Source organism: Bombina bombina, chromosome 8 (genome assembly GCF_027579735.1).
Source record: "Bombina bombina isolate aBomBom1 chromosome 8, aBomBom1.pri, whole genome shotgun sequence".
In the NCBI taxonomy this organism is placed as follows: Eukaryota; Metazoa; Chordata; class Amphibia; order Anura; family Bombinatoridae; genus Bombina; species Bombina bombina.
The window spans coordinates 283416895-283435712 of NC_069506.1; the positions used below are offsets into that span (position 1 = coordinate 283416895).

An 18818-nucleotide genomic window follows, 5' to 3' on the forward strand; every position below is an offset into this window, starting at 1 on the left:
CTGATCAGTGCCAGTAGTACAATATTACTAGTGCCAGTAGTACAATATTACTAGTGCCAGTAATACAATCTCACCGGTGCCAGTAATACAATCTGATCAGTGCCAGTAATATGATTTCAATGGTGCCAGTAATATAATTTTATCAGTGTCAGTAATACAATCTCACTGGTGCCAGTAATACAATCTGATCAGTACCAGTAATACAATCTGATCACTGCCAGTAATACAATCTCAACGGTGCCAGTAATACGATCTCAACGGTGCCAGTAATACGATCTCAACGGTGCCAGTAATACAACCTTATCAGTGCCAGTAATACAATCTTATCGGCCCTAGAAATACAATCTCACCAGTGCCACTAATACAATCTCACGGGTGCCAGTAATACAATCTGATCAGTGCCAGTTAAACAATCTCATCGGTGCCTGTAATACAATTTCATCGGTGCCAGTAATACAATCTCATCGGTGCCAGTAATACAATCTCACCAATGCCAGTAATACAATCTCACGGGTGCCAGTAATACAATCTCACCGGTGCCAGTTAAAAAATCTCATCGGTGCCTGTAATACAATCTCACCGGTGCCAGTAATACAATCTCATTGGTGCCAGTAATACAATCTCATTGGTGCCAGTAATACAATCTCACCAGTGCCAGTAATACAATCTCACAGGTGCCATTAATACAATCTCACCGGTGCCAGTAATACAATGTCACCAGTGCCAGTAATACAATCTCACAGGTGCCAGTAATACAATCTCACAGGTGCCAGTAATACAATCTCACAGGTGCCAGTAATACAATCTGATCAGTGCCAGCAATACAATCGTACCGGTGCAAGTAATACAATCTGATCAGTGCCAATAATACAATCTTACCGGTGCAAGTAATACAATCTGATCAGTGCCAGTAATACAATCTTACCGGCGCAAATAATACAATCTGATCAGTGCCAGTAATACAATCTTACCGGCACAAATAATACAATCTGATCAGTGCCAGTAATACAATCTTACCGGCACAAATAATACAATCTGATCAGTGCCAGTAATACAATCTTACCGGCGCAAATAATACAATCTGATCAGTGCCAGCAATACAATCTTACCAGTGCAAGTAATACAATCTGATCAGTGCCAGTAATACAATCTTATCAGTGTCAGTAATACAATCTGATCAGTGCCAGTAATACAATTTTACCGGCACAAGTAATACAATCTGATCAGTGCCAGTAATACAATCTTATCAGTGTCAGTAATACAATCTGATCAGTGCCAGTAATACAATTTTACCGGCACAAGTAATACAATCTGATCAGTGCCAGTAATACAATTTTACCGGCACAAGTAATACAATCTGATCAGTGCCAGTAATACAATCTTACCAGTGCAAGTAATACAATCTGATATGTGCCAGTAATACAATCTTACCGGCACAAGTAATACAATCTGATATGTGCCAGTAATACAATCTTACCGGCACAAGTAATACAATCTGATATGTGCCAGTAATACAATCTTACCGGCACAAGTAATACAATCTGATATGTGCCAGTAATACAATCTTACCAGCACAAGTAATACAATCTGATATGTGCCAGTAATACAATCTTACCGGCACAAGTAATACAATCTGATATGTGCCAGTAATACAATCTTACCGGCACAAGTAATACAATCTGATCAGTGCCAGTAATACAATCTTACCGGCACAAGTAATACAATCTGATATGTGCCAGTAATACAATCTTACCGGCACAAGTAATACAATCTGATATGTGCCAGTAATACAATTTTACCGGCACAAGTAATACAATCTGATATGTGCCAGTAATACAATCTTACCGGCACAAGTAATACAATCTGATCAGTGCCAGTAATACAATCTTACCGGCACAAGTAATACAATCTGATCAGTGCCAGTAATACAATCTTACCGGCACAAGTAATACAATCTGATCAGTGCCAGTAATACAATCTTACCGGCACAAGTAATACAATCTGATCAGTGCCAGTAATACAATCTTACCAGTGCAAGTAATACAATCTGATATGTGCCAGTAATACAATCTTACCGGCACAAGTAATACAATCTGATATGTGCCAGTAATACAATCTTACCGGCACAAGTAATACAATCTGATATGTGCCAGTAATACAATCTTACCGGCACAAGTAATACAATCTGATATGTGCCAGTAATACAATCTTACCGGCACAAGTAACACAATCTGATATGTGCCAGTAATACAATCTCACCGGTGCAAGTAATACAATCTGATCAGTGCCAGTAATACAATCTCACCGGCACAAGTAATACAATCTGATCAGTGCCAGTAATACAATCTGATATGTGCCAGTAATACAATTTTACCGGCACAAGTAATACAATCTCACAGTGCCAATAGGAATTCTTGCTCTCTAAGTTTCATAATAAAATTAAGCAAAGCAGCTAATAGGGATTTTCTTGGGATTGAATCCTGGCAGGAAATGACACTAAACAAACAATGCAGAGAAGCAGCGGATTAGAGTCTGGCTTTGCATTGCACATGTGGATTATGGTCTATTATCTGCAAGATGATACATCAGGGTCCTAAACACTGGTAGACCAATATTTCTTTTGTCAATGGTGGTTTTGTCTTGTCACACTGACCTGAGTCACATGTGGATGAGCTTACATGTTTTTTTTTTAAATACTTGAAAATACTTTTATCAAGTGAAGTAACTTTCTGTGTCCATTAGAGCTACAAACCCACAAATCCAGAATTCCAAAATCTAAACTTTTTAATTCATATTTTTTTTTAAATAAAATTGAGAAAAGATAATCGGCTAGATTACGAGTTCGGCGTTAGCTTTAAAAAGCAGCGTTAAGGGGTCCTAAGGCTGCTTTTTAACGCCCGCTGGTATTACAAGTTTGGCAGGTACAGGTGTACTGCTCCCTTTTTTTTCCACAACTTTTCCATACCGCAAATCCCCTTATGTCAATTGCGTATCCGATCTTTTTAATGGGATTTGCCTAACGCTGGTATTGCAAGTCTAGGAAGAGGTAAGCGGTACAGCCTCTACCTCCAAGACTCCTACCGCATATAAAAGTCAGTAGTTAAAAGAGTTTTATGGGCTAACGCAGGAACATAAAGCTCTTAACTACAGTGCTACAAAGTACACTAACACCCATAAACTACCTATGAACCCCTAAACCGAGGCCCCCCCACATCACAAACACTAAAATAAATTTTTTTAACCCCTAATCTGCCGACCGGACATCGCCGCCACCTACATTATACCTATGAACCCCTAATCTGCTGCCCCTAACATCGCCGACACCTACATTATATTTATTAACCCCTAATCTGCCCCCCAACGTCGCCGCCACCTACCTACACTTATTAACCCCTAATCTGTCGACCGGACATCGCCGCCACTATAATAAATGTATTAACCCCTAAACCGCTGCACTCCTGCCTCGCAAACACTATAATAAATTTTATTAACCCCTAATCTGCCGTCCCTAACATCGCCGCCACCTACCTACAATTATTAACCCCTAATCTGCTGTCCCCAACGTCGCCGCTACTATAATAAAGTTATTAACCCCTAAACCTAAGTCTAACCCTAACCCTATCACCCCCCTAAATTAAATATAATTTAAATAAATCTAAATAAAATTACTATAATTAAATAAATTAATCCTATTTAAAACTAAATACTTACCTATAAAATAAACCCTAATATAGCTACAATATAACTAATAGTTACATTGTAACTATTTTAGGATTTATTTTTATTTTACAGGCAACTTTGTATTTATTTTAACTAGGTACAATAGTTATTAAATAGTTATTAACTATTTAATAACTACCTAGCTTAAATAAATATAAATATACCTGTAAAATAAACCCTAACCAAAGTTACAATTACACCTAACACTAATTAATTACCTAAATTAAATTAAACTAATTACAATTACATTAAATAAACTAAATTACAGAAAAAAAACACTAAATTACAGAAAATAAAAAAGAAATTACAATTTATTTAAACTAATTACACCTAATCTAATCCCCCTAATAAAATAAAAAAGCCCCCCAAAATAATAAAATTCCCTACCCTATACTAAATTACAAATAGCCCTTAAAAGGGCCTTTTGCGGGGCATTGCCCCAAAGTAATCAGCTATTTTACCTGTAAAAGAAAATTCAATACCCTCCCTCAACATTAAAACCCACCACCCACATACCCCTACTCTAAAACCCACCCAATCCCCCCTTAAAAAATCCTAACACTAACCCCCTGAAGATCACCCTACCTTGAGCCATCTTCATCCAGCCGGGCCGAACTCTTCATCCAATCCGGCAAGAAGAAGTCCTCCAGAGGGTCCGAAATTTTCATCCTATCCGGGCAGAAGAGGACATCCAGACCGGAAGAAGTCTTAATCCAAGCGGCATCTTCTTTCTTCATCCTCCCAGAGAGGAGCGGCACCATCTTGAAGACCTCCGACGCGGAGCATCCTCCTCGACCGACGACTAGACGATGAATGACGGTTCCTTTAAATGACGTCATCCAAGATGGCGTCCCTCGAATTCCGATTGGCTGATAGGATTCTATCAGTCAATTGGAATTAAGGTAGGAAAAATCAGATTGGCTGATTCAATCAGCCAATCGGATTGACCTTGCATTCTATTAGCTGTTCCGATCAGCCAATAAAATGCGAGGTCAATCCGATTGGCTGACTGGATCAGCCAATCGGATTTTTCCTACCTTAATTCCGATTGGCTGATAGAATCTTATCAGCCAATCGGAATTCGAGGGACGCCATCTTGGATGACATCATTTAAAGGAACCGCCATTCGTCGTCTAGTCGTCGGTCGAGGAGGATGTTCCTCGTTGGAGGTCTTCAAGATGGTGCCACTCTGCTCCGAGAGGATGAAGAAAGAAGATGTCGCTTGGATGAAGACTTCTTCCAGTCTGGATGTCCTCTTCTGCCCGGATATGATGAAGACTTCGGACCCTCTGGAGGACCTCTTCTTGCCGGATTGGATGAAGAGTTTGGCTCGGCTGGGTGAAGACGGCTGAAGGTAGGGTGATCTTTAGGGGGTTAGTGTTAGGATTTTTTAAGGGGGGATTGGGTGGGTTTTAGAGTAGGGGTATGTGGGTTATAATGTGGGGGGGGTATTGTATTTTCTTTACAGGTAAAAGAGCTGATTACTTTGGGGCAATGGCCCGCAAAAAGCCCTTTTAAGGGCTGGTAAAAGAGCAGATTATTTTGGGGCAATGCCCCGCAAAAGGCCCCTTTAAGGGCTATTTGTAATTTAGTATAGGGTAGGGAATTTTATTATTTTGGGGGGCTTTTTTATTTTATTAGGGGGATCAGTGGCGTCACTAGGGGGTGCGGGCCGCACCTGGGTGACACCCTCCAGGGGGTGACACCAAAAAAAAAAAAAAATTTATTTTATTTTATTGAAATTCAAAGAAATACAATGTTGAGATGCATATATTTTTTATTAGAGGGGCTGGCATTTGTGAACATTAGTGGGACTGGGGAAGTTGCAGACACACAATTTTTTTGCCCCTTGAGCCAGTGCTGCAATTTCAACAAATAGTTTTCCCAGCTGCTTTTGCTTGTTTGTACTTTGCTTCTCCCCTGCACAATTTCTCTATGAATGTTGTGGGCGTGCCGTGGGGCTTGCAAAGTTGTGCTGCTAGCCTAAACCTGCCTGCCTATCTGTGCTTACTGCTCAGTGACATGTGGAGCAGTGGAGTCACTCACTGCTGTGCTGTCTTTCTAAACGGGAACTGGGAAATCGTGAGGGGATGCCTGGCACCTGACCGCATGACTGTTTGACACTGTCTCTAAAGTGAAGGAGCCACGTATGATGCCCTCCAGACCTTTGCGGTTACTGTACACTAAGTGCACACTGAACAGGTTTGGTCTGGGGGTGAGCAGAGTGCAGAGGTGATTGGCCATAAGAAGCGGTAGGCACGCGGCCCGGGCTGTGCACTGACAGACTTGGAACTTGAAATTCAAAGAAATACAATGTTGAGATGCATATATTTTTTATTAGAGGGGCTGGCATTTGTGAACATTAGTGGGACTGGGGAAGTTGTAGACACACAATTTTTTTGCCCCTTGAGCCAGTGCTGCAATTTCAACAAATAGTTTTCCCAGCTGCTTTTGCTTGTTTGTACTTTGCTTCTCCCCTGCCCAATTTCTCTATGAATGTTGTGGGCGTGCCGTGGGGCTTGCAAAGTTGTGCTGCTAGCCTAAACCTGCCTGCCTATCTGTGCTCACTGCTCAGTGACATGTGGAGCAGTGGAGTCACTCACTGCTGTGCTGTCTTTCTAAACGGGAACTGGGAAATCGTGAGGGGATGCCTGGCACCTGACCGCATGACTGTTTGACACTGTCTCTAAAGTGAAGGAGCCACGTATGATTCCCTCCAGACCTTTGCGGTTACTGTACACTAAGTGTACACTGAACAGGTTTGGTCTGGGGGTGAGCAGAGTGCAGAGGTGATTGGCCATAAGAAGCGGTAGGCACGCGGCCCGGGCTGTGCACTGACAGACTTGGAACAGAGTCAGAGAGCAGAATTTTCATAGTTTGCGCAATTAAACCTTTTCTTCAGTGATTTATTTTAGAGTGCTCTGTTTGTCTTTCATTTGATGCTCTGCTGAGCCAGGGAGCAGCTCTAAAGCATAAGCTTTATAATTAATGCAGTGAAGTTTACATATTTTGTATGTGTGTGTCAGTGTTTTTGTGTGTGTGTCTGAGTGTGTTTCCGAGTGTTTGTGTGTGCATTTGAGTATGTTTTTAAGTGTGTCTGAGTGTGTGTGCCTGTGTTTTTGTGTATTTCTGCTTTCTGGGGGGGGGGGGGGGTGACACCATAACTTACCGCACCGGGTGACACCAACCCTAGTGACGCCACTGAGGGGGATTAGATTAGGTGTAATTAGTTTAAATAAATTGTAAACTCTTTTTTATTTTCTGTAATTTAGTGTGTTTAATTTAATTGTAATTAGTTTAATTTAATTTAGGTAATTCATTTATTTATAGAGTAGTGTTAGGTGTAATTGTAACTTAGGTTATGGTTTATTTTACAGGTATATTTGTCTTTATTTTAGCTAGGTAGTTATTAAATAGTTAATAACTATTTAATAACTATTGTACCTAGTTAAAATAAATACAAAGTTGACTGTAAAATAAAAATAAATCCTAAAATAGCTACAATGTAACTATAAGTTATATTGTAGCTATATTAGGGTTTATTTTATAGGTATTTAGTTTTAAATATAATTAATTTATTTAATTATAGTAATTTTATTTAGATTTATTTAAATTATATTTAACTTATGGGGGTGTTAGGGTTAGACTTAGGTTTAGGGGTTAATAACTTTATTATAGTAGCGGCGACGTTGGGGGCGGCAGATTAGGGGTTAATAATTGTAGGTAGGTGACTGCGATGTTAGGGACGGCAGATTAGGAGTTAATAAAATTTATTATAGTGTTTGCGAGGCAGGAGTGCGGCGGTTTAGGGGTTAATACATTTATTATAGTGGCGGAGATGTCCGGTCGGCAGATTAGGGGTTACTAAATGTAGGTAGGTTGCAGCGACGTTGGGGGCAGCAGATTAGGGTTTAATAAATATAATATAGGTGTCGGCGATGTTAGGGGCAGCAGATTAGGGGTTCATAGTGATAATGTAGGTGGCGGCTGTGTTCGGAGCGGCAGATTAGGGGTTAATAGTATAATTCAGGTGGCGACGATGTTGGGGGCGGCAGATTAGAGGTTAATAAGTGTAAGATTAGGGGTGTTTAGACTCAGGGTTCATGTTAGGGTGTTAGGTGTAGACATTAAAAGTATTTTCCCATAGGAAACAATGGGGCTGCGTTAAGAGCTGAACGCTACTTTTTTGCAGGTGTTAGTTTTTTTTTATCCGTCTCAGCCCCATTGTTTCCTATGGGGAAATCGTGCATGAGCACGTTTAGCCAGCTTACCGCTGACTTAAGCAACGCTGGTATTACAGGGAGAAGTTGCGCTAAATTTGCTCAACGCTCACTTTTCTGAGGCTAACGCAGCCACTCAGAAAACTTGTAATACCAGCGTTGTTTAAAGTGAGCGCTGGAAAAAAAAAGGAGCGTTAGCAACGCTAGTCTTTTCCAACAAAACTTGTAATCTAGCCGAATATTTTTCCTGCCTGTAAGTCACAATGTTCTCTGCTTGTGTCTTTGGTCTGTTTTTTTCATATAATGGTCTATATTTATCTAAAACAACAAATATTACCTGTCTGATTACAGTACTGTACAGTCTGTCTAAGGGTGCTACGTATAAACATGATATAAAACTACCTTTAGGTTATATGTATAAGCTGTATTATATAACATATAAATATTACCTGTCTGATTACAGTACTGTACTGTCTGTCTGAGGGTGCTGTGTATAAACATGATATAAAACTACCTTTAGTTACATATATAACCTGTATTATATAATATACAGGTGGCCCTAGTTTTACAACGGTACAATTTACAACGTTTCAGAATAACAACCTTTTTTTCTAGTCATGTGACTGCTATTGAAAAGCATTGAGAAGCAGTGCATTTATTAAAATATCCAGTAGGTGGAGTTGTCCGCTTGTGTTGCAGCAAAGCAAAGCAAGCTGAAATGAATCAGTTTAACCAGACCTAAGCTATTGAGCAGATTTCAAAGGAACAAGATCTTCCTGTCTATAAATCAGTCCAGATTGGAATGCATAGAAAGAACTGTTTGCAGAAAAATGCAAGTGAAGTAAGTGTTGTGTAATTATTTTATTAGGTTTATAATGCTGTTTAGCAAATGTTTTTGTTTATTTAACTTAGTTTAATTATATATTCTGTGTTGTGTGATTATTTTATTAGATTTATAATGCTGTCTAGCATTTAAAGTCTGCATTTCAAAGCTTTTAAAATAATATATTAGGTGTAACTTATGACAATTTTGAGAGGGGCCTGGAACCTATCACCATCACTTCCCATTGACTTACATTATTAACTGGGTTTCAATTTACAACAGTTTCGATTTACAACCATTCCTTCTGGAACCTAACCCTGTTGTAAACTGAGGGCTACCTGTATAAATATTACCTGTCTGATTACAGTACTGTCTGTCAGTCTGTCTGAGGGTGCTATGTATAAACATGGTATAAAAATACCTTTAGGTTATATGTATAAGCTGTATTATATAACATATAAATATTACCTGTCTGATTACTGTACTGTATGAGGGTGCTGTGTATAAACATGATATAAAACGATCTTTAGGTTACATGTATAAGCTGTATTATATAACATATAAATATTACCTGTCTGATTACTGTACTGTACTCTCTGTCTGAGGGTGCTGTGTATAAACATGATATAAAACTACCTTTAGGTTACATGTATAAGCTGTATTATATAAAATATAAATATTACCTGTCTGATTACAGTACTGTCTGTCTGAGGGTGCTGTGTATAAACATGATATAAAACTACCTTTAGTTACATGTATACGCTGAATTATAAAACATATAAATATTACCTGTCTGATTACTGTACTGTACTGTCTGTCTGAGGATGCTGTGTATAAACATGATATAAAACTACCTTTAGTTACATATATAACCTGTATTATATAATATATAAATATTACCTGTCTGATTACAGTACTGTCTGTCAGTCTGTCTGAGGGTGCTATGTATAAACATGCTATAAAAATACCTTTAGGTTATATGTATAAGCTGTATTATATAACATATAAATATTACCTGTCTGATTACTGTACTGTATGAGGGTGCTGTGTATAAACATGATATAAAACTACCTTTAGGTTATATGTATAAGCTGTATTATATAACATATAAACTATCTTTAGGTTACATGTAGGGCTGCAACTAACGATTATTTTCATAATCGATTAATCGGCCGATTATTTTTTCGATTAATCGACTAATCGGATAAAAAAAAGAATCAATAATTGTTTCCTATATTTTAAATAAAATCCACATACTGAGTGTTACAAATATAAACTTCAGACTAAAACTTTACATTAACACAACCGTTTGTCCAATTTTTAAGTAGCAGAGTACAGTTTTATAATTAAACAAAACAAAACCAAAAACTGTTTGAAAAAAGGTAGAACTAGAAATTTGTAGACTATCACTGTTTATAACATCCTGTTATTCACTCTTTCAGAAACTTTGCATTGAAATGCAAAAATCCCAACATGTCCACATGCTTCTGGCTGAGGCTGGTTCTCTGTTTGCAGCTATATTTCCTGCAGCAGAGAAGAGGCACTCAGATGGTGTTGAGGTGCTTGAGATGCATAAGTAGGGCTTTGCCAATTTCACCAAAGTGGGATATTCACCAATGCAAACTGTTTTCCACCTTGGCAAGGGGCCTCTCAATAAAGTAACCCTTGACTTCATTCTAACATATAAAATATCTTGAATATCTATATGCAATGGTAAATAACAGCTATACGGTTAGAGGAAAATATCTAGTCCACTCTAAAAATAACAGATATATACTTATAAAGGTTGAATCTGGTACATATTATAACAATTTATTAAAAATATAAAAAAACAATAAACAAATCAAAAGCGCTAAGGACTGTATATCAATAACAGGACAAAGCCCTACACATTTATTTATACAGTGCATATAATCAGCAATAGCAAGCAATACGCTAATAATTGTGCAAACAGATAATAGTGCACATCAATTCAAATAACTCCCATTAATCTAGGGGCAAGGTGAAAAGCATAGTCCCAAATCACCTGATTTAATATAAACAATCCAAATGATGACTATTATATCTGGGTTGCACATAAGCCAGGGGTAGTTGTAAACGTATACTGTCCTGAAAAAGTGAAAAGTAGACGTCTGTAGACGTCCTTTAGGCTAAGGACATAACCATAAAACACAATACCAAGTGCAGGAGCTCATCGGAGTGAAGCAGCTGGTGTTGAACAAATTGCAAACCAACTAATCGATTAATTGATTTTGAGATTCGTTGACAACTATTTTCATAATCAATTATTATCGATTATGACGATTAGTTGTTGCAGCTCTAGTTACATGTATAAGCTGTATAACAACATATAAATATTACCTGTAGTACCTGGTGCAACGCTGCCCCCTGCAGACTCGCGACCAATGGGTCGCCAGCAGGGAGGTGTCAATCAACCCGATCATACTCGATCTGGTTGAATTGTGGCGATTCCTGTCCGCCTGCTCAGAGCAGGTGGACAGGGTCATGGAGCAGCGGTCTTTAGAGTCTGAAGACTCGCCAGAAACACGGGCCCACAAGCTCCATACGGAGCTTGATAAATGGGCCTCTAAGTCCCATCCCCTCCAAACTGTCCCATTTTAAAGATACAAATATTCCCAAACCAAATCTTTTCCCCCAAGGCAAAAGATCTGTGATCTGAGATGTCATCGCAGAAAATGTAGCAGGTCTGCAGAAAGAACAGGACACAAACAGGAACTGTTAGCGATTTAACTTTTCAGAGCTGCTTCACATTAGGCTGTTCTCTTCAAACAGAGCTGTTCTCTGGCTGCACTGTGTAAGTTTTCCTTATCACAGTGTCTCCAGAGCAAAGTGCTGTTTGAAGTGAACAGTCAAATATGCAGTAGCGCTGCAAAGTAGCAGTGTATTAATTGTCTGTCTCTCAGAGATCGTTTCAAGACCGTCCCCTAGTCTTTCACAGTCTGAAAAGCTGTTTTTTTCTGAATGTAAAACGTTCGTATAAGCATTGCACCTTTTTTAGAGTATGTCTGCAGCTAATTTGCAATGCAATTTTCAACTACTGCACTATAATATAAAGCTTTAAATATTGCGTTATTCTCCAGTTAACCAACACATTACACCTGAACTGGTGCTTTAGTGCAACTGCCTAATATAAAATTGAATTTTATTTAAAAATGAGCTGCAGAAAATGTTTCACTAAAAAAATCTCATTGCAGAAAGTGAAAAAAAAGTTCTGCTTCTGGGATCTTTTCCAGCCCTAAGCAGTTTGAATAAAGGGTTTTCTACCTGTAATATATTTTTGGCCAAGACACTCTGCTAAGGCAATCCTTTAACACTCTGGTTGCCAGAGAGGGCTTCGACGCTCTAGCAGCTAAGGCGTTAACAAAAGTGGAAAAAAAAAAAAACTGTAGTAAAATGCGACAAAATCTTTAGATACTTAAAAAAAAATTAAAAAAATTTACAGAACAGAATCACAGGAGTTAAATTGTAATTAAATAAAACCCAGCAGTATAACTAACATTTCTTATAACTAAAAGGCACATTTCTAGTGTCAGTGTTTATTCAGTGCACCGTGCACAAGCCGACCTTGTAAGTATATATATTAATATTAATATTTTATACTCAAGAAGAGTGAAGTACTCTAATTCCTGTGGAATTTAATCTCCCCCCCAACCCCCCCCCCCCAAAATCCCATTCCATCTATCCCTGTGAGCTTGTCAGAACCTCGCCACCTCCCGTATTCATCTGTTCTGTTTAAAGGGATATAAAACTCAAAGTTTTTCTTTCATAATTCAGATAGAAAATACAATTAGTTTTCTTATTATCCTTTGTTGAAAAGCAGGAGATTAAATTCAGGAGTGAGCATGTGTCTGCAGTACTATTACACCATTGCTATACATTAGCAAGAGCACTAGATGGCGACACTATTTATTGTCATGTAGCGCTGCAGACATGAGCACGCTACCTACATAGGTATCTCATCAACAAAGAATAACATGAGAATGAAGCCATTTTGATAATAAAAGTAAATTGGAAACATTTTTTAAAATGGTATTCTCTGTTTGAATCATGAAATAAAGAAATTGGGTTTAATGTCCCTTTAAATTCACTTGTCGTATTTATTAAATTATTTTATAAAAAATAAAAGCTACTTTGGGGCTTTTTATGTTGATATTGAAAGTAACATGAAGTGCTTATTTGTGCAGATCTATAGGGACTGCTTACTCATTGGCTGGATAGGACAAAACCACAGCTTTATTGGTAGACAATGACGCACCTCACAAGCATAAAGCAATAAGGTGTTTTTCTCAGTACAGGAGAATCTTCTTTTTAAAAACAAAAAACTAAATTACACGTTGAATGAGCCGCACAGAATGAAAAAAACAACTTTAAAGGATTCCAAAACATTTCATTGCTATGTTCAATTAGATCATCACAATCGTATCACAAACGCTTATATTTCTAAACTTACCACCTTGACATGAAAACGAGCGTTATAAGGCTAATAAAATGACATTTTAGATTTCGAGAATGACGTCACTGAAGCCAAACCCCCGTTTATGGTGTGTTCAATACCAAAATGAATCTCCAATCATAATCCGTTTTCGTGCATATAATTATTATCCTGTTACGGTAATTTGCGCATGCGCAGATGGTACCTTTGATACCACACTTACCCATACAAAGCTTCATACAATGGAGCATGATGAATTGAATGACGAGTTCATAAGATCGTGCATGCGCATTACGACCAAAGTCCGACATTTTGATTACTCAGGTTATCATAAATGATTCATGGATGAAAAATAATCTGAGAACGGTGGGTTTGGAAATCAATACATTTTTGTAGAATCTCGCTAACGGTAAGAATCTGACACGCAAATCAATTTACATATATAATTGTTAGATATGGATATAGCGATTGAAGAAAAAGTTTTTTGCAGCATTTAGTGTCCCTTTAATGTCTGTTTAATACAGAACTGACTGGTTTTCTTAGAAAAAGCTAAAAAGTACAAAAACAATATAAAAAATATGAGACAAGATTATTTCCCAATATGTTATTTACCTTACAAATCGCACTACCCGTATGTACCGCGTTACAAGGCGCCGCACACTGTGAGATCATCCATCATACCTGATAATCTGCTGTTTTGGCAAATTCTGCTGCAGATAAATTCTCTACAAGAGGTGAGAAGACGGCTGGGAGAGAGACATATTTCCTTGATAAATGAAGGACAGATTGGACGCAGATGCGCTGCTCTGAAATGTGCGAATCAAGTTCTATTTATTGTTTGATTTGTATCCAAGAGGAGCAGGTAGGCTTCAGCCAGGGAGGAAACTCGCAGTTCAATTGCAGATTCCTTGACAATCATTTTGTCCGTTACACATCACACAGAGAAGGCACCCATGGGGGGTCGGGAACAAACCCATGTAAATCTCTGCTGTTTGGTATCTGGGGTCAAGCATAGCCCACTCCCTCTTATTAACCCCCGAGTGGCTAAATGCCACCAACTGTGGAGTGAAAAAGCCTCATTAGAGCCCAGGACACAAACAGTAAACTGATCTGTCACACAATCAATAATATACTCTGATCCCTATTTAGTAACAATTACTCATGTGTTACTTTTCTCACCTCCCTGACTGGCCATAAATAAACCCTGCTGGTCCCTGGCCGGTCTGCATTTGTCACATCACATTGCCTGAGGGTGCTGCTCTCTGTCACTCAGGGAAATACAGGAAGATGCCACAGAAAAAAAACACAACTTACTCTGTTTATAACAAATCCTCTTATTTGGGGACCGATTCTCTAACACTTATGTAGGTGTCGTCCCTTAAAGAATTGTACAAACTGCTGATTTAGCCTGAGCAACTTCTGGAAGTGACACCTACATTACAATATAACGCTAATAAAACACATTTCTCCCCACGCCGGCGAGTTTATGATCACTGGGCCCTTTGTTTTAACCTCTGCTAAAGGGATAAGTCACGCACATGGCTGCTCCAGATGAAGATACGACTGGTGACTGGGATACGAACGTACGCATCCTGTGATTGGCTTACAATTCATATTCCCATCTAGAGCCGCACAGGAACACACTAAGGGCCGGGTGATCTAACGCTCTGCACAGCTGAAATTATCTATTAAGTGTCTCCAGTACTGTGAGGCCCTCACAGTATTTTATGAAGAACAATTATAGCCTGAGCACAATTTATCTCACTGTGTTGTGGATGTGCACAAGTGACACCTATGTTACAATCTAATGCTAAAAATAGTTATTTCTATTGGGTTTTTGACCATCAGGCCGTGTGTGTGTGAAAACCCGTCCGCAAGAGTTTATCTCACAAAAACTTTATACAACCCGGTGGCTTTTGGCTTCTTTCTGTGACATTCTAATTCCTAACAAGCACAGCTGTTTCAGTTTAAGCTGCCCAAATCCTAAATACAATATAATGAGAAAATCTGTTTTTCTTTCAATTAAACTGAGTAAACACATGATAACTAGGAGAAACAGGCTTTGAGGGGATTCTACATATCCACGCAGACGCAAAAACACGCACAAGATAAAATATTAATGATGACTGAGTAATATTTAAGGATCTTTTTTTCATGTAACCATTAATATCAATTCATGACGTGAAAATAATTTTACAATTAGCATTTTTAAAAATCACTTTACTGCAATTGTAAAGGAGTATTCTGATTATTGTAGTTTAGTGGTGCACAAGTTTCATGTTTTTTTGGTATTTATCTGTGTTCTTAACCCTTTATTAAATGTGTAGTTTAACGCACAAAAAAGCCACACAAATTGCACAAAAAACTATGTGAAAAGTGTATTGTGACTCATTTAAAAACGGCTATGGAATGAGTGAATGAAAATAGCTGCTGTAAGAATAGATATTGTCATGTTACTACTTACATAGGAATCTCAGCTGTGTATATGGTCTGTATGCTGGTGACATCATCAGATGCATGTAAGGAAAGGAAACAACATGCCGCCTCCTGGCCGGCACCATATTAGTAGTGTTTGACATGTCTCATTCTAGCTGCAATAATAACATACATTTCTTCTCAAGTATGTTACAAAACAGCTTCCAACTGTGGCTATATTCTACTCTTTTAGAATATATGTGTGCTTGAGAATATGTGCTTGTACAGTATGTGTGTGTGTGCATAAGTATGTGTGTGTTATGTATGTGTGCATAAGCATGTGTGTGTTATGTGTGTGTGTGCATAAGTATGTGTGTGTTATGTATGTGTGCATAAGCATGTGTGTGTTATGTGTGTGTGTGCATAAGTATGTGTGTGTTATGTGTGTGTGCCAAATATGCACAGTTCACCAGCACGATATGGTAAAAAGTAAAATCTTTATTAAAGACCCATGTTAAAATAGCAACGTTTCAGGGTTAACCCCTTAGTCATGATGGCATGACTAAGGGGTTAACCCCGAAACGTTGCTATTTTAACATGGGTCTTTAATAAAGATTTTACTTTTTACCATATCGTGCTGGTGAACTGTGCATATTTGGATCATATTAGGGGATTTTGCAGTTAACCCCTCACACCGTGCACTGTCAGTTGTGCTGTACTAATCATCTATTGTGGACTTTTATGTGTGTGTGTATTTGTGTGTGTATTTGTATGTGTGTGTGTGTGCGCGTGCATGTATATGTGTGCTTGAGAATATGTGTTTGTACAGTATGTGTGTGTGCATAAGTATGTGTGTGTTATGTTTGTGTGCATAAGTGTGTATTTGTGCTTGTATTTGTATGTGTGTGTGTGTGTGTGTGCATAAGTATGTGTGGGTTATGTGTGTGTGCATAAGTGTGTATTTGTGTGTGTGTGCGTGTATGTGTGTTTTGCATAAGTGTGTGTGTACATGTGTGTGTGTTATGTGTGTATTTGTGTGTGTGTGCATATGTGTGTGTCTGTGTGTATACATGTGTGTTATATATGTGTACATGTGTATATGTGCATGTGTGCATAATTATGTGTGTGTGCATCTTTGTGTGTGTGTGTGTTATATATGTGTACATGTGTATAAGTGTGTGTGATATATATGTGTACATGTGTATTTGTATGTGTACATGTGTATAAGTGTGTGTGTGTGCATATGTTTGTAATATATGTGAACATGTGTGTATATATATATATATATATATATATGTGTGTGTGTGTGTGTTATGTGTTATATATGTGTGTGTAATGTGTGTACATGTATTTATGTGTGTTATGTCTGTATATGTGATTGTGTTATATATGTGTACAGGTATATATATATGTGTGTGTGTGTGTGTGTGTGTTATGTGTTATATGTGTGTGTGTACATGTGTTTATGTGTGTATATGTGTTTGTGTTATATATGTGTATATGTTATGTGTGTTATATATGTGTATGTATATGTGTGTGTGTTATGTGTGTGTATGTGTGTTACATATGTGTGTGTGTGTGTGTATATATATATATATATATATATATATATATATATATATATGTGTGTGTATTATGTGTGTGTGTTATGTGTGGGTATATGTGTGTTATATATGTGTGTGTGTGTATATGTGTACATATGCATATGTGTGTGTGTGTTATGTGTGTATATGTGTGTGTTATATATGTGTATGTGTGTGCGCGCGAAGCTGTGCGCTTTATCTTTACCCTCCCACACACATACATGTGATTTATTGACGAGTGGTCTCAGTGACAAATATATGGCGAGTTATCCCAGAGTGACAATGAATTAAATAGGCTTTGAAACCTAAAACCATTTTGTGGCATTAAGGTAAACCCCTGCAAAACGCTCTTCAACACACTGTAATGTCCCCTGTACTTATGAGACTATATGCATTAACCCTCTGATTGCCAGCTACAGCTGCAGACATTGCTATAGGGTTAAACATGACTATTCTGTGATATACGACTGCTCATTGCCTGGAATATATTTAGGGGCAGTGTCATTCTTTATAAAATGCTGTTTTGCAGGAGTAACTGGATTACATCTGCAAGCAGTTCAATATTTTGCTAACCAAGGAAAAGGCTCAGCCGTAACCAGAATTTACAGCACCTGCTTTATATCACAGCCCATAATATATCACATTTAGGGAGATTTAGGCTCTTGCAGATCAGAAACTGGAATTCAGAGTAAAAAAAAAAAAAGTCCTTAGCTCTGTAAGTGTAATTCATGCTGCTAAAACTTATTAGAACCAACTCTGAATCAGCAAGACGTGCGGAAGCTCAGCAAGAACGGGCAAATCTTATCTAAACGAGGAAATATGCAGCTGAAACATCAGTGAAAGTACAAAGCAAGCGGTTTATAAGGGAGGTCGCTTAATAGATTATCCCAGAATAGAAAAACAGATGATAACATTCTCGCTTTTTATTTAAAGAAACATATAAATGTGACTCACGGGAAACTGAAGTCTATTTACTACACGCACGGTGCCCACAGACAATATGTATATGCATTTAATAGGAAAGCTTGCAGAATTTGTTATTCCAGTGCAGTTCAGTGGCAAACTACTTGAGCTTCTCCTAAGTTTGTTTACACAGATACCAGAGCATACAAGTTTGTACTCTTCAGGCAAACACTATGGGACCGATTTAACAAGGGCAGATTGCCCTTAATGTTAACAGAAGTTAAGAAGCAGCGGTCTTAAGATCACTGCTCATTAAAGGGCCACTGTAAGTAAATATTTTCTATGCCTATTACTAACTAACTACCCCAAATACGCTTTTTATCAATAGCATTTCATTAACATATCTCTACCGTATATCAGAAATCTTGTCTGCAAATTTAATTGTTTTCCAAACCCACTCTGTGGGTATCCTTTGCTCTGTACCAATCCGTTTACAATACCTAGGTTTCAAAATGGCGCTTTAAACACAAAGTTATTGGTTTAAGTATTTTGAACATGCAGTGCTGAAAATAGTGGGCAGGATAACGTGACATCATCGGTGAATAAAATATAACTTTTAGAACGTTATGAAACTTCGTTTTGGAGAAAATATAGGTCAGTAGGTTTTAATTAATGTTTATTAACTTTAATATGTTAGTTGT

The 18818-nt window shown here is 37.9% G+C and overlaps 1 protein-coding gene across 14 annotated transcripts in view; it reads right to left on the minus strand.

Annotated features, from left to right (window-relative positions):
- The window catches only part of PKNOX2 (PBX/knotted 1 homeobox 2), a 1550023-nt gene that overhangs the window by 428218 nt on the left and 1102987 nt on the right, over positions 1-18818 (minus strand). Inside the window, exon 1 of one of the 14 annotated variants that reach the window (XM_053691431.1) lies at positions 13898-14256. The exons of the other annotated variants lie outside the window; for them this stretch is intronic. The gene's annotated coding sequence lies outside the window, so the exon portion shown is untranslated. Of the gene's footprint in view, positions 1-13897; positions 14257-18818 lie in introns of those variants that run through there. 14 annotated transcript variants of the gene reach the window in all.